Source organism: Neopelma chrysocephalum, unplaced genomic scaffold (genome assembly GCF_003984885.1).
Source record: "Neopelma chrysocephalum unplaced genomic scaffold, ASM398488v2 Primary Assembly neopelma1_100, whole genome shotgun sequence".
NCBI lineage: Eukaryota > Metazoa > Chordata > Aves > Passeriformes > Pipridae > Neopelma > Neopelma chrysocephalum.
The window spans coordinates 2528771-2543093 of NW_020897763.1; the positions used below are offsets into that span (position 1 = coordinate 2528771).

Consider the following 14323-nt stretch of genomic DNA (forward strand, 5'->3'; position numbering starts at 1 on the left):
CAGGAATCGTGTCCTGGCTCGTGGGGCAGGGCTGCAGCCAGACACCAACCCGGCAAAAATCAAAAGGACAGATAAGGGGAGGCTGGGATTTGTGGGACACTGCCTGTTCCTGACTGCCCCTACTTCCTGTAGCCTGTGGCACACAGTGATTACTGCACAGTAATTAGTTAATAATTACAAGCTGACCAGCCCTCAGGAGTGTCTGTGGCAGGAGGAGGGATAGGTGCTCCAGGCTGAATGCACATTTTCCATATTTTCCACCTTGCACTGAAAAGCTTGGAACTGTTTGTCCCGGGTCGAGCACGGGGAACAGAGGCTGGGAAGGTTATTGTGGCCAAAGGAACTTGGGAACAGCTCCTGGCCCCTCTGTGGTCACTGATCCTTCAAGGAAAGCCCAGCAGCTCACTAATTCCAGCTGTACTCCAGCCTAGTGGGAATCTGGCTGCTGTCCCCCCTCCCACTGAGACAGGAAAATGGGAAATCTGGAGATGGGATGGGACTCACCCGAGGTGACACAGCAAGTCAGTGGCACAGCCAGGAGAAGAGCCCAGGAGATCTGGCCCTGGATCCTTCCTCCAAACCCTGGATCCTGCCTCCAAACCCTGGATCCTGCCTCCAAACCCTGCATCCTGCCTCCAAACCCTGCATCCTGCCTCCAAATCTGGAAATCTACCCCCAAACCCTGGATCTTGCCTTAAACCCTTGAAACCTACTCCCAAGCCCTTGATTTTACCTTAAACCCTTGAATCCTACCTGCAAGCCCTGGATCCTTCCTCCAAACCCTTGATCCTTCCTCCAAACCTTGGATCCTTCCTCCAAACCCTGCATCCTGCCTCCAAACCCTGCATCCTTCCTCCAAACCCTGGATCCTGCCTCCAAGCCCTGGATCCTTCCTCCAAACCCTGCATCCTGCCTCCAAATCCTGGATCCTGCCTCCAAACCCTGCATCCTTCCTCCAAACCCTGCATTCTGCCTCCAAGCCCTGGATCCTGCCTCCAAATCCTGGATCTTGCCTCCAAGCCCTGGATCCTTCCTCCAAACCCTGGATCCTTCCTCCAAATCCTGCATCCTTCCTCCAAACCCTGGATCCTGCCTCCAAACCCTGGATCCTCCCTCCAACCCCCTCCTGCAGCACTGTTTCCTTTGCTCTGCTGTTCACAGATCACTGCAGCACGGGATCTACTGGATCAGGACTTGGATCCTCAATTTCTGGGATCTGTTGAAGATCCCTGTAGGTCCCTGGCTGCGTCCTTGGGTATCCACAGCTCAGCCTTTGCTCCAGCACAGGCACATCAGCTGCCAGTCTAAAAGGTTTTCCAGCAAATAATCCAAGTGCTAGAAGGCACAAACCCAAGCTCCAGGTGATATTCCATGCTGGAATACAGACAAAACACCCCCAAACTGATGAATTTATATGCGTGTGCATGTTCCCAAGTGCAGAATTGAGGCTCCTGTTCACAAACCTTGTCAGATTTAGCAGCTAAAAAAAGATGCGGCTTCAAGAGTGGGAATTTCTGGGAGGAACTGGAGTGAGGGAAAAGCGATGCCTGGGGGGGGTGGTTTGAGGATAAATCCAACTGGGATCAGGAATCACAACCCCTGAGTGACCAGCATATTAACACTGACCGAATAATTAAATAGACCCAGTAAAAATAAACCATTTCAATCAAAATAGAGAAATAGCAGAAAAAAAATGGAACGTTTGGAATGTTTCTGCTTCCCAAAAAAGGCATATCTTGATTTTTTTTCAGAGATTTCAGTGTTTACAGCTCCAACAGCCTCTCCTTTTTTAATGGAGCAATTCAATTAAAAGCCACCAGAACAACAGCAACACCCCACAGAACTGGTCAAATCCAGTCCCCTGCCCCACTCCAAAGCCCCCAGCTGGGAAAATTTGGGTTGTTTTACAGGAAACAACCGAGCATTTCAGAGGCTGGGGGAGAAAGAGAGGGAGAGGGGTCATGGAGGAGCCTCCAGTAACAAAAACATCACTGCGTGAGCAAACTGAAAGGGTGCCCAAAAGCCAAACAAAATTCATGTCACCCCAGAGCCCAGACAGAGAGGGGCTGTTTAATACAGAGCAGCTCATCAGAGAGAGTTTAAACCCGTGGTTGGAGATCCAGGGCCATCAGTGATGGATTTTCTAGCCCCAGGAATATTCCCCTCTGATAGACGATGAGGACAGAACTCCGGGGTGGTGCCAAGGTGAATTGTTTGGGTGTAATGAATCCAATTAGTAACAAAATAATTGGATTGAAGGCACCATTAATTGGAGAGTCTTCATTGGCAGTGCCTTTCCTTCCAGGTGCACACAGAAACCTTCCCTTCCCAGGCACTAAGGAAAGGGCAGTAAATCCAACACCACTAAATCCATCCTGTTTGCTCCCTCCTCTCTGCATCCCAGCAGCAGCTCCGATGATCCCCGTGCTCCTGCAGTGCTGGCAGAGGTGACAGGTACCAGGCACTGACAGCTCTGGGTCTGCAATTTGCCACTCAAATAATGTGTTATTGTTGTTCTGGCAGTGCCTGCTGGGCCCAGGGATGGGGGGCTCCTGAGGAATTGTCCCTGCTCTAAAATGCCTGATACAAAGCCACGAGGGAAGGTAAAAGGGAAGCAAAAACACAGGTCAGACCAAGCTGAGATCTCTGAAACGTTCCAGCTGAGCTGCTCCAGGAGACCTGGCTCCTGAAAGGAAACGAGCACCAATCCTTGAAAACACCACCTCAAACATCCCTCAGCGTGAACATTTGCAGTTTTTGACCCTCCCAGCGCCCTGGGGGTGGCAGGGACAGCCCCTGATGGGAGTTGGGGGCACAGAGAAGCCACCAACAAAACCAGAAGGGCTGGTGCTGGCAGCGGCATCCAAGTGCCCCAAAGCCTGGAGGATCCTCCCCGCTCCATGAGCTGCATTCCCGCAGGTCCTGCCTGCACTTGAAGCTGCATTATGCATTCAGCACAGGGCTGAGAGAGTTTTAACAAGAGCCCGGCTGCTGCTCAGGTGTGAAAAGAAAGGGCCGGGTTTTCAGCAGAGATCAGCCCGGCGGGCAGGGACGCGCTGCCGGGGACATGTGGACATCTCCCAGCGGGAATGTGGCGCGCCTGCAAAAAACCCAGCCTTAATTGCAGGCGGCTTGGAGCTCGTCCCCGAAGCAGGGAGGGAGCCCAGAGGGCGAGGGAAGAAGACAGGTCTCAAGTTCGGAGACGCAGCTGGAACGAGGCGAAGGAGGGAGGGAGGCAAAGAAAGGAGGAGACAGATGAGAGGTGGCAGCGGTGGCAGGAGCTCAGACAGAGCCCAGCCGGCTGCCAGGGCTCACCCCGCTCTGCTCTGCGGCTCGAAAATAATTCCACAGCAGTTTCTTTTCCAGCCAGGCTGCCGAGACAAAGATACCAGCCGAGATTGTGAGCGACTGAGCAAACAAGCGGCAGATGAGCAGCGCTGGCTGCGGGCAAAACGCTACCTGAAAAGAAACCCTGATTAGGAAGAGAGCAAAAGATGCTCCGGCTGATTGCAGATCGACTCCTCGAAGTTAATTGTTCACCAGATTGTAATCTGGGGCTTTTGCATCTGCATTAATCAACAGGTTGCTTTCTGCTCTCGGTTTTCCCTTTGCAAACAGCAGGAACAAGTGAATTTAGAGGGAAGCAAACCCAGCAGGTCAAACCTCTGCGTGGATGGAGTTTGCTGAAAGCAAGCAAAGGGCCTTTTTTAAATAGAGACCTTTTGTTGGTGTTCTACCTGTAAAGAAGTAAACCAAGACCATGGCAGAGAGCAGGGCTGACCTTTCTGGGTGTCAGTACACGAGTTGCACCCAGCAGAACTCACTCCAGGCTGGCTTGGGATCTGCTCTGAACTGGCCCCAGAGCCAAGACCCCCTGTCCTCCTGCCTGGAGAAGCTGCTTTAAGTTTGCCTCAATTTCCCTGACCGTGGAAGGAGAATTTGGGAGGCTCCTACTGAGTATAAACCCTCTTGGAAACTCTTACTGTTATTTGACATGATTCCCAAACACGCATCCCAGATTTTCTGGAGATTCTCAGGCCTCCTGGCCCAAACCTCAGGTCTCTGTGGAAGCCAGAGGAATGTCTCAGGCTTTACAAGGGTTGACCAAACATTCATTTCTCTCCAGAAGGCCAGACCAAAGGGATGGAAGCAGAAACGTGGATATTTTAATGCAGACACGACCTATGGAAAGCACAGACACAGGTTTCTGTCTGCCCAGGTGGCAGGACAGAGAGAACAGAGGGATCTCATGGCCTTGGGAGATCAAAACTCAACTCTCTGAGCTACCACGGGCTCCTTGTAACACCTTGAGCCATTTTGGCTCCCTATTTTACCATGTGCAAAATGCAGCTGCCTTCATCTACCTCGTCTAGATCCAGTGCCAGCAACAGAAGGCAAAATCTGTCCCCTCCGGCCCCCCTGCTCAGGGCTGTACCCTGACAAACAAGGCAGTGACACTGGCAATGAATGCCCGTGAAAGGCAGCAGATAAAAGCTGATAAAGCCAAAGATTTAAAGCAGCTCGTTGGGGAGCCAGTAAAAATCAGCCAAGCACATCCAGCTGCATTTCAGTCACCTGTAACCCCCGAATATGTGACACCATCCCTTGGCTCTGCCACTGGCTCCGCAGCAAAGCCTGTCTGAAGGGTCCATTCAGGGGCCACAAAGAGCTTGTTCACTGAAAGGGGCCTTCGTGGCATTGAGAGGAGGATTTTAGTGCCTCCACGCCCAGCCCTGCCAGCATCCCAAAGCCCTGCAGAGCTCAGGGAGCAAAACCTCCCAGAACAAAGCAAGGTCAAGTGTTAACAGATGGGGGGACTCAGACATGGGGATATGGTGGTGACGTGGCCAAGGTCAGGCAGAATCTGTGGCAAGGCCGTGGACAGGGACAGATCCTCAGAGTCCTGGTTAGTTACAAATTTTCCTCCCTTTCTTCCTCTCTGTCCAAGTAGGATAAGAGAGGGGGAACTCCCAGCTATTGCTGGCGAGGTTGTTCCACTGCTCGTTTATTAATTTCTCTCATTTGGTCACGGTACCAATATTTTCCAGCATGGGTGAGTAAACCTGAGTGCTTGGAAACAAATCTGCAAGACCTGCCATCAAAAGTGGTCCTGTGTGGAGAACGGGCACCAAAACTCGCTCAGAAGTTTTCTGGCTTGACAAGAGCCTAAAAAATCAGTGCCCTGTGAGCTGGGTGCCTCAAACCTACCCACAGAGATGAAGTTTCATGGGTGAGGTGCCAGCTGGTGAACCAGGTGCCCTCCTATTCCTGCCTCTGTTCCTCCTGGACGTCCTCCTCTAGGACATGTCACCTCCCACGGATGGATCCTCCCCAGGGAGGAAAGGATGCTCTAATGTACAAATGCCCTTTGAGACCTCAGTATGCCCCCACTGACGTGTTCCTGCTGATACAAACTGCCCAGTTATCTGTTTGCACCCAGAGAATCTTTTCGGGATCACGGGAACCGGTTTTCATGACCTCTCCACGGATGGGGTGACCCAGATGCCCTGGCAAAGCCCCGTGAGGCAGGAAAACAAGACTCTGTTTGCATTTACCCCTTTTCAGCTGTGGGGAAGCAACATCTGCAGGTTTTTGTGCTGCCCCATGACCACTGAGGAGGAAATTAATCCTGTTTTCCTTGCAGGGTCCTGTCTGAAGGCACTTGCCCTTTCACAGATCTTACCCAGAGGCTCTAACTTTCTGCCTGATGCTTGTTCAAAGCTCTTCCCCTTCAGGCACCTTCTCCAAGCCCGACACACACATCACATCACACTGTTCATCTGCTTGATGCACAGCACAAAACCCACTGCCAGCAGCCCCAGGCCTGACCCTGATGTTTCTTCTTTTCAGAGCTAACGCCCCTATTGTGCCAACACGCTCATTCCAGGTTGTTTTCATGGAGAGATGAGCCAGTCTGCTAAAGCCTGACTTTTCAGGAGGCAGGGCTGGCACGGCAGGGAGAGCAGCTCTCAGGAGCGAGGAGAGGGACAGGCGTTCTGGGGGGAGTTCTCCCACATCCCTGGGAACTTGTCAGAGCAACAGGCAGTGCTGGAGAGATGCAGCTGATAGTGACAGCCACCAAAAAATGCAGCGCAAGGGGAACGGCGGCCAGCCAGCGGCAGGGCTCCTGTCTGAGCCGGGGAAGCCACCACACAGACCCTGGATGTCACCCCTCACCCCGGGAACTCTCCCACTGGAAGGGTCCCCCCAGGACCTTCCCAGCGGGACCCACGCCAGGGGTGTCTGCCAAAGTTTATAGTGAGCAAAGCGTTGACCAAAGCTTCCTAATCAAGGTTTAGGACCAAAACACGCGCAGGAATCTCCCGCAGCAGGGCACAGACAGGTATAAATTCTCGCTGCGCTCCGTACCGAGCTGAACCCTCCCTCCCCATACCTCCAACTTCAGCTCTTCCCTCCCCTCTCACTTTCCGCCCCAAGCAGTCCCAAAGGCAGCGGGGCTGGCGGGGGGGGCGGGCAGGGACCCCCATCCCGCCGCGGGGGCACTCACCGAGCAGGTCGCTCTCCCTCCTGCCGTGTCCCTTCCTCCTTCCTGCCGCCGGCACCGCGGGGCCGGGGCAGAGCCGGGGCAGAGCCGGGGCGGCGCTGCGGGAGCCGCGGGGCCGCTCCGGGGCCGGGCCGGGAGCGGGGCCGGGCTGGGAACGAGCCGGGAGCGGGGCCGGGCTGGGAACGAGCCGGGAGCGGTTCGGGAGCGGAGCCGGTGCCGGGGAGGGTCTGGAGCGGCGCTGATGCCGGAGCAGGAGCGGGATCAGAAGCGGTACCGGAGCAGGAGCGGGTTGGAGCGGGTTGGAGCGGTGCCGGTGCCGGCTCAGGCGCGGAGCGGGAGCTGGAGCGGTGCCGGTGCGGGACGCGGTGCGGGAGCGCTGCCGGCGCTCGGCTCGGAGCGGCGCTGGCTCCTCCCCGCCGCAGCCCCGGGATAAGGAGCCCGCTCGGCCCCGCTGCCCCGGCAGCGCTGCGGGCAGGGACACACGGACGCGCAGGACACACAGACGCGCGCACACACACACACTGATCGCAGCCTCGCAGCCGGGTCAGGGGAGTTCCCTCCCGCGGCTCTTCCCACCCGTCCTTGAGGCTCTTGGCGGATGTGCCTGAGCGGGGGCAGCCCGTGAGAGCGGGACCCGCATCCCTCGGGCGGCCGCGGGGGTTCCAGCCTGTGTGTCACTCTGTCGGTGGGGTTACGTGTTTAGCAGCGGCTTCGCCATCCATTCCAGCTACTTGTTGTCTTATATTTAGTCAAACATTCTCTGTTTGCCAGAAATAGAGCAGCCATGGAAATAAATCAGGCTGACTGGAGGTGCCAACATTGTCTGTCTGAAACTAATTAATTTCTTATATCCTCAGCTATATTAGTCCTCGCCTTCCCTCTACAGACCATCCTGTCTGTCAGCAGAGTTGCTGTAATTAGTGGGTATCGTGCCTAAATCTGGGGGATGTGCAGGAGGTTTAAGGTGGCAGGGGAAGGCAGAGGGATGCCAGCAGGACACCTGGACAGGGAAGGAACAAAATCCATCTACACCGAGTATGGAAAGTGGGAACACAGAGGACACAGCACAGGAAAGGGGGCAGAAGTTCTCTGTGGGGAAATCCTTTTTGGGGGGAGCATATAGGGTCTTCTCCTTTCCAGACACCTGAGATCCCACAAGCCTGTCCAGGAGACACAAATTTGGGCTTTCTGCTGCTGACAGAACTCCTCTTTCCCTTTTCCTTTTGGAACGTGGGAGTCTCGTCGGACTTGCTGACTCTCCTTTCTTATATTAGAACCATCAAGCTTTGCTGGGAGACACTTCGAGGAACAGGGAAGTGGCTCACAGATGGTGTGGCAGAAGCGTAAAAAGCCGAGCCCCCCGTGGAGGAAAGGGATGTTTTGCCAGGCCCCATTTTGTTTGTTCCCTTTAGCCTGTCCCACGGCAACCACCAGCCAAGACCTGAGGCCCTCGGTGGTGATTGTGGGCTCTGTGAGGGGGGTCAAACATTCCACACCAGCTCTTCAGTCAACCCCCTTGGTGAGCACGTGAGCTGAGCCCTGTCTGAGCACTCAGGGGGCTCTGAACTGGAACTGCCCCTCCAGAAGCAGATGGGGAGTTCACACTTGAGTCACGTTGCCCCAGCTGGGACGTGGTGACTTTTGCAGCAGGGGTGAGAGCCTGTCCTGGGTGACACAGGGCGAGCAGATCATTTCTCACTGCCTGGAGCTGCTCGTTTCTCACCTGCCTCCCGGAGGATTTGCATCCTTTGCTCTGCAGGGCTCAGGGAGGAGCAGCAGAGGGTGAGACCCAGAGCTGTGATGTGCCTCTTGGCTCGTGTGGCCGCCTGGCCTCTCCTAACCCCTGGTCAATGAGTACCTGGTCATGTGGGTGCACAGTCAGCTCGGGGTGAGTTGCCCATCACGCTCCCTTCATGCCACTGGCTGCAGAAATGGGCAGGTTTTCCACAGCACAGTGTCCAGCCAGGCTCTGGAATCTCTCTGACTTCCCTATTCACCCTGTCCATTATTCTATTTAAAGAGGAGATGTCACCCTGCGGGGGGAGATGTCTCGAACACTTACATGCCGTTCCCAGCACAGCCTCGGTGTAACAACTGCTGCCACACCCCCCCATTCCACGGCTCTGCGACCACCTGGCACTCTGAGTCCGCTTTGAAACAGAAGCCAAAGGAGACCCCCAGCAAAAACCTCTGGGAAATTAAGGAGAGGAAGGCCCCAAACTGGAGCTGGACATGGAAACCAGCTCGAAGAGAAAGGGCAAGAATGCTACAAGCAATTAGTGGCCAGAGACATGAGCTCAGTGGTTGTGTCACACGAGCTGCTCATTGGTGCATAACATTCCTCCTAAACATAAATTACAATAATCAACATGCCAGGGATTGCTGTGAGCCTGACAGGGATGGCTCCGGAGAGGGAAAGCACCCAGCTGCTGCAGCCAGCAGGGATTGCTATCCCTGCCTGTTCAAAGACTGGAGGGGAGGGGAGGCATCAGGGTGTGATGGATGTTCCCCAGCATGTGGGACACGAACACGGCACATCTGCCTGGCAGATTGATGTGGCACTAACGAGGCCCTTTGCTGTTAATGGGGCTGGGGCTGCTCCATTGGGAACAGCACAAAGCAAAGTGTCCCTTATCGGGTGCCCTGTGAAGGGCTGAGGTCGCTGGTGTTGAACTTGGCACCCACCTGAGACGCCTCTGCAATCCCAGCAGTGTGTTTCCAAGGCAGAGCCTCGGGGCATTTTCCAAACATGCCAATGTAATGGCTGAGCAAAAGGCAGACAGAAGCGCTTGTTTTTTCGTGAGTTTTTCTAAAATTACTTTGGGTTCCGGGGCTGTTTTTTCTCCCTTTTGTGTTGTCACAGTGGAATCACCCAGCCTCGCAGAGGTCCAGGGGAAATCAGGTGTGAAAAATGGGCTCATTGTAGTTGGGAGAGTTTCATAAAAAAATGGGTCTGGCTGGGAAACTGCAAAACTTTCTGTATGTCCATGGCTGTGACCACCTCAGCTCACACTGGGGGGGGACTTTGCTCAGCACATCCCTCTCCTCCTCTTCCTTCTCCCAGTGTATTCCACACTAGGAACAGTTATGCAGTTCCTAGTGTGTCCCTTGCCTGGGGCAGCCAGGGGAGTGCTGGGTTTCATCCCCCAGCTGTTCTCCCTTCTGAGACAAATTGCATCTTTTGAAGACAAGGGGGGGCTGCGCTTCCTCCCCGAGGTGTCTCCTGTCACCTCCCTGCAAACAGCACCTCAGCCCAGCTGCCTTGGGCTGCAGAGGGGAGAGGAGGGGGAGGTGAGAAGGAGGCAGTGTTGCAGCAGGCAGAGAGGCCTGACACACACCTGGGTGCTCCTGTCTTTGTGGGTGCCACATCCAGGCAGGAATGTGATGCAAATAACCCGGGGTGACGGCTCTGGGCTGTTCTTGCCCTCAGCACAGTCCCAGGATTTCCTCTGGGTAGAGGCAATCCTGTCTCTGCTGCACACCAGAGCACTTATTCTTTTCTTTTCCCATCCTGAAAAGCCACCCCCAGTCAGACAGCAGCCCGAGCTGCTGAGCTGGGCTCATTCCCCAGGCCAGGAGAAGTTGGTACCTGTGTTGCACTGGATGCAGGTGGGAGTGACTGCCAGGAGCCACTGCAGCATCCTGAGCAGCATTTCAATCACAGCCCCCAGGGGTTTGCTAGGGCTGCTCCTCTCCAGAACCTTCCCTGTCAGCAAACACCACTGCGGGGATGTGGGATGGTGAGGAGTCAGCACAGCCTTGGGGGCACAGGGAGAGCTGCCCCAGCCCCAGTGTCACACCACAGGGGCAAACACAGCGTGAAGGACTCCACTGTGCAGCCCTTGTCCCTGTCCAGACATGTCCAGGGACAGGGATATGGGGATGCTGCATGGACTGACACAAAGCTGGAGCCCGGGCAGTGCCTGCCTTGTAAAGCTGAGCCTGCCCCAGGCCCATTCCCTGCGTGGCTCCTGGCCAGACACATTAAATCCTCTGCTTCTCCCTCACATGGTGAGGCCCCGGTGGGGACACTCCATCCAGGGCTGGGAGCTGCCCTTGAGACAGCCCAGGGCAGCCTGGGGAGGGGGGACAGCTGGAGGGCTCCAAACCTGCCTCAGGAGGAGTCCAAGGCAGCTCAGGCTGAGCAGAGGTGACAGCGATCTCCAAATGCACAACAGAGCAGCCCATCCCCTGTTACAGCCACACAAAGTGCCCTTTGCTGTGAGAACACCTAATTTTGGGGTGTAGGGACACCTAATTTTTGCTGTAAGCTGCTCACTTCCATTTAATCCCCGTGCCCAAAGTGGGGAGCAGCCCCAGCCCCCCCTCCCAGAGCACACACAGAGAGGCAGGAGCTCACCTGCACAGCGTCCAGGCTGGAGGGAAGATGTCAAAACACACTAAGAAGTGACACACCCGGCCCAGTAAGAACCAGTTAAGAAAGATACGACCTCCCAACAGTGCTGTACCCAGCAAGGCATCACTGTTTCCCTGGGGAGAGCTGCAGAGCTCCAATCTGCAGCCCAGTGCTCTCACATAGGAGCCCTGGCAATCCCAGTAAATACACACAGTGTATTAAACCTGACAGCTCCCACTGAAGCCTCGGAGAAATAGCAGCAATGTGAACGTGCTTGACTTCTCCGGGAAGCCCAGGGCAGCTCTAGGGGGGGGGGGTTCACCTGTTTTCCTCCTGCAGCTCCTGCGGCCCCACTCCCTGCCACACCGAGCAGTGTCTGGGCTGCAGAGCCCTCCAGCAGCTCAGGGGCACGTTTTTTTCTCCGCTGCTAAACTCACATGGCCGTGCATGTGTGTGCTGCTCCGAGGAGAGCAGCTCCCCGGAGGTCTGCAGGGAATATTTTACAGTCACTGCATCCGGGCAGCAGCAGCAGCAGCTCCCTTCCCCACTGCCCTGACATTCAATAGGCACCGAGTCATGGAAAGAAAATGTGTTCAGTGCCTCCCCTGCCCCGGCCCGTCCTCCCTTGTGCACGGGCAGGCATGTGGAAATCATTGCCCAGCTCTGCATTTCGGCAACAATCAGAGAGGGCTGGAGTTGAAAGCTGGCTGCTAAGTCGAGGAAAACTGGGCAAATGGGCCCCATGCTCCACTGCCCAGCCTGGCACGGTGGGATCTGCTCCTGCCGAGGGCTGGAGAGGCCAAACTCCCCCCCTGGTGTCCCTGGGAGGTGCTGCCGTGCCCCAGCCCAGCCTGTGCCCGTGGCTGTGCCCGGTGCTCAAAGGGGCTGCAGTGGCTGTGGACCAGCCTGGTTTGACAACAAACCCCCCCAGTTACGTCTCTGGTGGGAATCTGCAACTCCACAGACTCAGGAAATGGAAATCATAAAATCACAGACTGGTTTGGGTTGGAAGGATCTTAAAGACCATCTCGTTCCACCCCCTGCCATGGGCAGGGACACCTTCCACTAGTCCAGGTTGCTCCAACCTGGCCTTGGACACTTCCAGGGATGGGGCAGCCACAGCTTCTCTGGGCAACCTGTGCCAGGGTCTCCCCACCCTCCCAGGGAAGCATTCCATCTTCAGAACCAGTCAAAACCTTCCCTCTTTCCATCTGAAGCCATTCCCCCTTGTCCTGCCACTCCAAAAAAGGAAATATTGTTATTCCCATTTTACAGGCAGGTGACTTGAGGAGCATGAGACATTGAGACAAGTTCAGATATCCTTGTTAACACATCCCTGTGGGAGTTCCACGGGGTCTCCCTGCAAATCTCCATCAACATTCCAAACTCAGCCCAGGTACCTGCAGGCTGCTCTTGTCCCACGTGGGAATTGGCTCTCTGTGATCCCAAATCACCCTGAAACCAAACTCAGTGTGAATCCCTGTGTGAGCTGACACACTCCATCCCGTGGGACACAAAGTCACCGTCCCCAAGGTGGCCCCAGCACAGCTGACCATGGCAACCACGAGGCCAACTGCAGACCTGAGAATCCAGCAGCATCTCCTAATTTTGTCCATGGAGCATCACCATAACAACAGCTCCACCAATCCATGCCAGAGATTCAGGCACTTAGCAACCAGGAGCTGCCAAATTGCAAAACAAAGTGAAAAACATGCACAAAGTCTTCCCTCCACGGTCCCACTGGAGAGCGCAGAGCTCCAGCTCTGGTGGGCAAAGCCAGACAAACACCAAAACTTCTCCCCCATCCAGGAGCTCTGGAGCCAAGGCATCCTTTGCCCTGCCTGTGGTGTCACTGGAATGTGAGTTGGACCTTTGTTTTTGGTGTTTCAGTGCGTGCTCCCCCCTGCCTTGCACAGCAAAGAGAGGGAGGCTCAGTGCGAAGGCGATGCTGGCACATGGGGGCTGTCACCCTGATTGTCACCCAGCCCCAGGACCTGCAGAAAATGCTCTGCCTGAAGGTTTCCAGGTGGGTTTAGCAGCTGTTTCACAGGTTTTAAATCCCCTCAGGTGCCAGCACTGAGTTCAAAGGGAACCCACGCTGTCCCCAAGGAGTTTGCTCTGAGCGGACCTTGTCCCCTGTCACCCTGGCGAGGCAAGTGCAGGGAGGAGATAAGTTGTTTTTTTCAGAGAACAATCCATCTCCCTCCCACTGAGTCATGACAAGCTTCCCCTTTCCAGGCAGTTCACGGGGTGAGCTGGAGGCTGAACAGCAGGAAGGGGGTGAGTCAGTGCACCCAGGGCTCAAAGCCGCTTCCTCGCGGGACCAAGGAGCACCGGGGCTGAAGTTCTGGGGGGAAAACGTGTCTGAGCAAGCCCAGCAGATGCTTCTCTCTGCAGGAGCACACCAGACACACCAGCAAAGTGCCTGGTGCTTTCCTGCTGACAGAAACTGGGAGTCCCTGCTTGGGCTGGGACGACCAGAAACACAGAAATACCCGGTGCACAGAACATCCCACGGGGTTTTCCAGCCCAAACCAGTAAGAACCCTGTTAGCAGGATGCAATCCTGTGGCCCAGGCAGTGCAGGATGCTTGGCTGGAGAATAAGGGCTTTTCTGAGCCCTTGGCCACAGGGATACATGGATGGATGGATGGATGGATGGATGGATGGGTGGGACAGGAGGAGCCATGGCAGCGGGTTGGCAATATTCGGCAAGAACAGCTTGGGTGGCACCAGAAAGGGACTCCCTCACTGCTGGCTCTGGCAGCCTCAGGATGGTGAGCCAGGATTTGCTGCTTGCCTCGCAGTCTGTTTGCTATTTTCAGCCCAAATGAGGAATCCAGCCCAGCTCTGGCTTCCCAAAACATTGATTCAGGCATAAACTTCAGAGGGCATTAGAGGGATGATAAATGTGAGAGCGTTTCCAAAAAAGAGAGCCAAGAACAGGCTCGAACTGCAGTGCTGCACACATGCACGGTGGGGCACGGAGAAAAGCACCCCTGAGAGGGCAGGAATGCCAGGGATGTGCCCAAGAAAGATGTTTGGCTTAGCTGGGAGCAGAGTGGGTGCAGTCCCACCTTCACACACACGCCGGTGCTTGTGCCAGCCGAGCTCGTGGTGTCTGGGAGCCTCTCCAGCCCACACGAGTCTGTCGAGGCTGCTGGAGCTGATGTTCACCCCACACTGCCTCCTCTCCAGTCTGACATCCCCCACCCCTGCTGTTATAATTAGGGAATTGGAGCAGATGGCAGCAGAGTTAGCTGGAAAGAGGAAAATCTCATCCACAGCTGCCGCTCGCTGCGTGCGAGTCCTTCCCTCTAAGGCAGGTCGGGCTGACAGCTCTGTGATCAGAGGGGAAGCTGCTGGGGGTGGGTGCTGCAACAACATCCCCAAAAGGCTCTCAGATGGGGGCTGTGGGCTGGGGGAGGGTGCCAGGAACACTGTGGGCACAGGGAGTGAACC

The 14323-nt window shown here is 55.5% G+C and overlaps 1 protein-coding gene across 1 annotated transcript in view; it reads right to left on the reverse strand.

Moving 5' to 3' along the window:
• Positions 1–6598, reverse strand: part of CDK18 (cyclin dependent kinase 18) — a 32821-nt gene extending 26223 nt beyond the window's left edge. Inside the window, exon 1 of the mRNA XM_027695041.1 lies at positions 6509–6598. The gene's annotated coding sequence lies outside the window, so the exon portion shown is untranslated. The remainder of the gene's footprint in view (positions 1–6508) is intronic.
• Positions 6599–14323: the final 7725 nt, after the last annotated feature.